Here is a 7,500-nt window from a genome sequence, read left to right on the forward strand (position 1 = left end):
GAGATACAGTGACGAAAACACTAATACTAAGCTAACTCTACTCTAAGCTAACTCTAACCAATACTATGCTAAGGCTAATGCATAACAAGCTGAGATACAGTGACGAAAAAACACCAATACTATGCTAAGGCTAATGCATAACAAGCTGAGATACAGTGACGAAAACACCAATACTATGCTAAGGCTAACGCATAACAAGCTGAGATACAGTGACGAAAACACTAATACTATGCTAAGGCTAACGCATAACAAGCTGAGATACAGTGACGAAAACACCAATACTAAGCTAAGGCTAACGCATAACAAGCTGAGATACAGTGACGAAAACACTAATACTATGCTAAGGCTAATGCATAACAAGCTGAGATACAGGGAAGGGTATAGGCACAAATATGGATGGGCACGAATACAGGACATCAAAATGTATTTTAAAATAAAATATCAAATACCCTATTTTTAAGTGTATCAAAATAGATTACAAAATACAGTAGCCGTGCCATGTATCAAAATAAAATACTGTATTTTTAGTATTTTCAAAAATAGTAAAAATACTCGTTAAAGGGAGCAAACCTTCCATATCTGTCTTAATCTATTCCTTCAGCCCTACACTGATACACTCAAAAAGTAACAACTGAACTTGTATCATGTAAGCACTAAACATGGGCCAACTTTTTGAGCAATGTTGCAGGGCAATCACATGACCAGTTACACGTGTTCTGATTGGATGAAGTTATCAAGAAACTGATGACTAAAGTTATAAAGAAACTGATGACAGAAGTTCTCAAGAAACTTGACGTTGGTGTGAGAGGGAGTGTATTGTGTGTGTAAGCAACCCCCTCATCTTGCACTGGATCATCTTGATATTCTGCTCACAAGTCTGGGCAAATTACTCAGCACCAGTCAGAGGCTTCATTCATTGTTTTGCACTTTTATGATCATGGTCATCACTTCACCCCAAGTATTGGTTTTACCAAAAATATTTGGCAGTATTTTTAAGCTATAAAAATACTTTAAACACTTATAAAATATTTTGATACAAAATAGGAAGCCATTTTCTTCAACCCAATAAAATAGAAATATTAAATACATGCATATTCATCTTCTTGATACCGGTTTGTTGTGAAAGTGTTATTTATTGTTGTTTTTAAGGGTGATTGTGTTATTTGTTTGTTGTATGTATTGTCTATTTGTACAGTATGTATGTATTGTCTATTTATTGTGTCTGTATTTTAGAAACCCAGTCAAAGACAAATTTCCACTCTTGTGGACAATAAAGTTATTATTATATTATTATTATATTATTACATGTACCTTAAATACTGCCCATCCCTGAGTGCAGGGACACGTATGAGCTAATCGGCCAGTAATTAGCCTGAGATTCTACACAGACGACGAGTGGTGCAGCGAGAGCTGTGTGGGCCTCACGCTATGGGCTCAGCAAGCATCTCAGCAAGCATAATCAGCCCCCCTAGCCACCCCTGGCCTCAGCATCTAATCAGCCATGTCCTGTTGCACACTACCTGCTCTGGAGGGTGGAGAAGATAATAAACAGGGAAATGCCTTTCCCCACAGATGGAATGTGCCAAGCCAAGGGATAGAATTTCACGTTTTTCCAATTTAGCTTGACAGTTATTATAATCATCTACTGTGCATGGCACAAGAGCACTGTACTACTAAGGCAATATTTTCCTTTTCCTCGCAAAATCTTAAAAAAAACAAACACACACACACACACACACACACACACACACACCGATTCTGCTTTCCAACGGAATGACGACAGTACTTTACTTAGCGACCCAAATACAATGGAATTTTCAAAATGCCCCCTTTAAATCTGAGCACTGAACAGTCTCTTTTTCACCCCACTTGGGAGATGTTGTACAACAAGTCACACTGGGCCTAGTGAATGCCAGCTTTAATATGTTAACATTATTTCGTTGACACAAATAATGTTTTCTTAATATGTAATTGCTTTACGATTGCAAGGCAGCTGCCACAACAGTATTATTACTCCACTCGAGATGTAATTGAGGAAGAAATACCTGATGGCCCGTGTGTGGCTTTTCCAAGCAAATAAGCAAACAGAGAAAGAGAGAGAGAACGAGAGAGAGAACAAGAGAGAGAGAGAGAGAGAGAGAGAGAATGAGAGAGAGAGAGAGAACAAGAGAGAGAGAGAGAGAGAGAGAGCACATTGTACCTATTATAGAGTGTCTCCATTCCTGTTCATTGCGTGTTTTCGGTAAGGCTTCATTATGTCTCAAAAACAATGTTGTTTCTTCTATTTCACCTGGAGCTCTTACATAAATATGTAGGTATAATTTCATCCACTTTTTGTTTTGTTACAGTAATAGACACACACATAACATCCTGCTGCCACATACACATACCCCCCCCACCACACATACACACACACACACACACACATTCACACTCACACAGACACACAAACACACACATTACCATACATGCATACTCTCTTTCACACACACATTGAGAGACATACACACTCTCACAATCTCACACATACACACACACACACACACACACACACACACACACACACACACACACACACACACACACACGAAAACATACACTCTCTCACTCATACACATGCCCACACACACACATGCACGCACACACCACACACACACACACACACACACACACAGACGCAACCAATCACACAAACAATCAGCACTTATCCCTCATATTGAGAGGTGAGGTAAGCCAGTGATCCAAGAGGCCAGAAATGGGATTCAAATCCAAACTGCACATCCATTGTCTCCCCTGTGCAGGCCTTTGTATGGTATGGGACAGGGGCTGATGAGGGCTGCTGATAAGGGCACCTGCCTTGAGTAAGAGGACACCTCGGCAGACAAACACAGCTGATCGAGTTGCACCTTTTCAACCAGAGCGCCATGAATAAACTACTATTCCTGTTGTAAATCACACACTGACCTCTGTCCAAGCTGCTAAAAAACCACACACTCTCTCTCACACACACACACACACACACATACAGAGACACACACACACACACACACACACACACACACATGCACACACACATACACGTACACACACACACACACACACACACACACACACACACATGCACACACACACACATGCACACACACACATGCACACACACACACACACACACACACACACACACACACACACACACACACAATGGGTGAGCACAACACATACACTATACACATTCACAAAATAGACTATGAATACAAATATACAGTATAGAGTCTGGTAGACACTACCGTCATTTTGTATGCGAGTCCCCGCGTTCATTCCTTTTGATAAAATCAGTGTGTATGGTGTCTCCGTGAGGACATTAGATCTGCTATATCTCTATAATATGATTGTTGCCATGCCTCTGCTACCAGCGAAAAACATTACAAACTCTCTCCTGCGCTGTCCCCTAGCTAAATGTGTCACAAGGCAAGCAGAAGCTAACCAAGCCAGTTTTCTCACAATGATCACACAGTTAAATAAAGTTAACATGTCAATTACAGAAGGGCCCCGGCCGTGGCACAACTGGTTGGGGCACCTGCACCGTGCGCCGGCGACCTGGGTCCGATTCCTGCCAGTGGTCCCCTCCGGATCCCCCCCCGACCCTCTCTCCCACTCGCCTTCTGTCACTCTCCACTGTCCTGTCAATTAAAGGCATAAAAGCCCAAAAAAGTATACTTACTGTCAGAAGGTTTGGCAGCCACAAGCAGTTGGATAGTATAAATCAGATTTATTTACTATAGACTGTAATGTAAGTTACATGAGAAGTCGAGGGGTAAAGAGTTATCTGTAACCATGGATACCTCTCAACTGTCATTATACCTCTCAGCTGTAGCATTTTGGTAGCAACATCTTTACAAGACAAGACAACAGTCTATGTCCGTCAAACTCAGACCAGAGTTGACTAGAATTTCAACGGTAGCTGTAAGACTGTCAAATGAACGCGCTAAAATGAGTGCACTAATTACTAAAATGAGTGCACTAATTACTAAAATGAGCACATATACTACATTCTGCACAATCTAGTAAAATGAGATCATAATTGAGTAAAACGAGTGCACTATTTGGTCAAATGAGCGCACATTCTCAAGGTATACAAAAACAAATTCTTGCAATAACACCTCCAGGGATTCGTATTGAATCAATGTAGCCTTCTAGCCTACTCATTTTCTATCCGGAGCAAAATAAAAATAATTTCCATGCAAAAACACTAAATAAAGCAATAACTGTTTGTAGTCTATATTCTACTCAAACCAAACAACTCTGAAATGTATAAAACTGAACTGACAGATATCACAGAAAAAAATATTGTGTGAACATCACAACCAGCTTCAGAAGGACATCTCTGAATTTGGTGAAGCCTACGTGACTCACAGTGGCTCAAACGAAAAGTGCATTCTCTGTTGGGATAATGATGACAGACAAACCGAGAGGGACAAATGTCAGCAGCAAGATTTCCATTTTATCTCACACGAATCATGCATTCTTCGTTCAAAGTCTATACTAGATTATTATGCTGATCCATCGTGGAGTTGATTCTCAATAATATGGAATAAAATGCATTCCGTATCAGTTCAACACGGAACACATATTTTTCCATTCAAATACAGGACGATTCCGTATCTTACAGAACAGTTGGCAACCCTACCTCCATGTGACAAAGGGGCAGTCATGGCCTACTGGTTAGGGCTTCGGGCTTGGAACCAGTGGGTTGCCGGTTCGATCCCCGACCAGTGGCAACATTGACCCCATCAATGAAGACTGGTAGCAGAGTGGGCTTAGACCTGCGGAAATCCACCACCATCTCCTTAGTCTTTGAAGTGTTGAGTTGGAGATGATTGAGTTTGCACCGTTACACAAAGTCCTCCACCAGGCTCCTATACTCCTATATTAGTGTGTGCTTCACCTCACTGTGTGCTCTGTGTGTTCACTAATTCACCGATGGGATAAATGCAGATACCAAATCGCTTGTATATGCAAGTATACATGGCCTAGAAACCTTATTTACATTTAATGATTTACAATCATGTTATACACAACGCTGGCAATGCTGAGAACAATAAACATCCTTGTTTTTCTTACTTACATTGAGTTGACTGTAAAATAGGGAAGAGCTGGGGGGAGAGAATTAAATCTAATTTGTTACCATGGTACCCTATGGTGATGGTGATCACTATGCTCCTCCTAACCATAGTACTAGTACTACTATGGTTTATGCATAGTTCTTCATGGTAGCTTTGAACTACCATGGTTCCCCTATCACACTTCATGGTGACTGTGGTACTACTATGGTTTTAACATGGTAAACATGTAACTACTATGTTTCTTTTAAACAGTCGATGAAGTTGGGTTAGGAAAAACCATGATTTATACCTTCTGAGGAAAACCACGGTTTATACCTTTTGAGGAAAACCATGGTTAATGACCACGGTAATGTTAGGGTTTAACCCTTGTAAGGTCTTGTAAGAAAACCATGGTTTAATAACTTCATTTTCAATACTGCCATAACAATTTATCTTAAAATACAGATAACAGATGTTTACTTTAGCTCAGTTACCAATGATATAGACATCATATTTGCCATTTACCCCTGTGAGATCACATTTATGATCATATGATCATTTTCGTTTTTTGTGAGAAAACGAGGAAATTTAATTATAAAAAAGGTTAAAAAAAAATAGAAAGATTTTTGATCATTATTGGTGCTTATTTCTTAGAGCTTAATCAAAACAGGTGACACCTACACTCAGACAAACAGACACACACACACGCACACAGCTGGCCCAGTTAGGAGGTGGACACAGTTAAGGTACATAGCACCTACAATTGTTACACTCGGGTCCAGTAAACCCGAACACCACATAGTTATGTGTAGGGGGGTGTACTGTGTGCAGTCATTGAAAATAAGTTATTTTGTATGTTCTTCACAGAAACGACTATTCTAAGAGCCCAGCACTGACAGGGACCCTCCAGAGGGCCCAGAATTATTGTATGCCATAGGGCCCAAATTTTCTAGCAGCATGGTGCTTATTTATCAACTATACTGATAAACCATGTTTATCATGGTTACCCATGAAAACAAAAAAACATGGTCAAGCGATTACCCAAAAAACACATGGTTATTTTGTCATAATAGAACATTGGTTATTTTGTCATAATAGAACCATGGTCATTTTGTCATAGTAAAACCATGGTTATTTTGTAATAATAGAACCATGGTTATTTTGTCATAGTAAAACCATGGTTTATTTCCGTAAGGGATAATCAGGATGGAAAGTCATTATGCTATGCAACAGCTAGACAAGGTCCTGCACCGGCGTGCTTGCTGTAATAGAGCCACGTCACAGCATGAAGACAGAGCTGCGCTTCTCCGTGCACAAACACGGGCCTGCGATGCTGATCACAACTGTTTAATGGCTGGCAAATGCTTCGGACTGTACATGGACATCCCAATTATGACCCTGAGTCATTTAGACTCACTGTCAGCACGGAGAACGCCAGTCAGATATTTGTCCGCTCGCTCTGGCAAGGCCGCATTAAAACTTTAGTAATTGGATATTTCTGTCTCTCCCTAGCCTGGCACGGCTGTTTTCCTGGTAATGTTTTTAATATTTGGGAATATATATTGCCGTTTATCATGCAGGGTGTCACACCTGTTGGGAGATGAATCACAGCTTCGGGAGGGGCAGCAGAACGGCGGAGCGGGAGCATTTTGACGTTTGTCATTCCACACGCTGAGCGTTAAGGCAAACATTCGAAGCGCATGGCACGCGGCAGGAGGGAGAGAGAGAAGGTGCCCGCCCGGCATCGCTGCGCTGGCACTCGGCCAGGACCCGCGCTGCCAACTGCGTGCCGCTCATTTCTGACCGATGCCGGAGTGGGGAGGTGGGGTTGCTGGGGCGACCAGCCAGACAGCTGCAGGCTCTCTCTCTCGCACACACACACACTCTCTCTCCTGCTCTCTCCCGCTCTGTCCTTCTCTCTCTCTCTCTCTCTCTCTCTCAGTAAAAGCGAGGGAGAAGACGATGAAAAGAGATCACACTCCTCCTCCTCCTCCTCCTCCTCCTCCTCCCCCTCCTCCAGTCCCCACACGGCGTGTGCGCTGTGTGAGAGCATCTGTCTGTGGCGCTGCCTGTTTCGCCTCTCAGCCACTTAGCCTGCTTCTAATTACTACATATTGGTTTTGATATATCACATTTAATTACGGTCGGCCGAGTTTAAGTGCTCAAGTCCCGATGTGTAAAAGAGCGTTTCGTGCGGCGAGCGCTGGTCACCAGCACGCAGGTCCAGGCGTCCCGTCCCCCGCACAGTGATGTTGCGTGGGAAGATGAGTGGTAGCATTACGGTTCACTTAAATCTCGTCCGAACACATGCGACACGTTTGGGAGAAGGAGACGGATTCCATTCCGCTCCAATCCGACTGACAGGCCAGGAAAATTAAGGTCAGGCGGAATAAATATG

Source organism: Alosa alosa, chromosome 21, assembly GCF_017589495.1.
Source record: "Alosa alosa isolate M-15738 ecotype Scorff River chromosome 21, AALO_Geno_1.1, whole genome shotgun sequence".
Lineage (NCBI taxonomy): Eukaryota > Metazoa > Chordata > Actinopteri > Clupeiformes > Clupeidae > Alosa > Alosa alosa.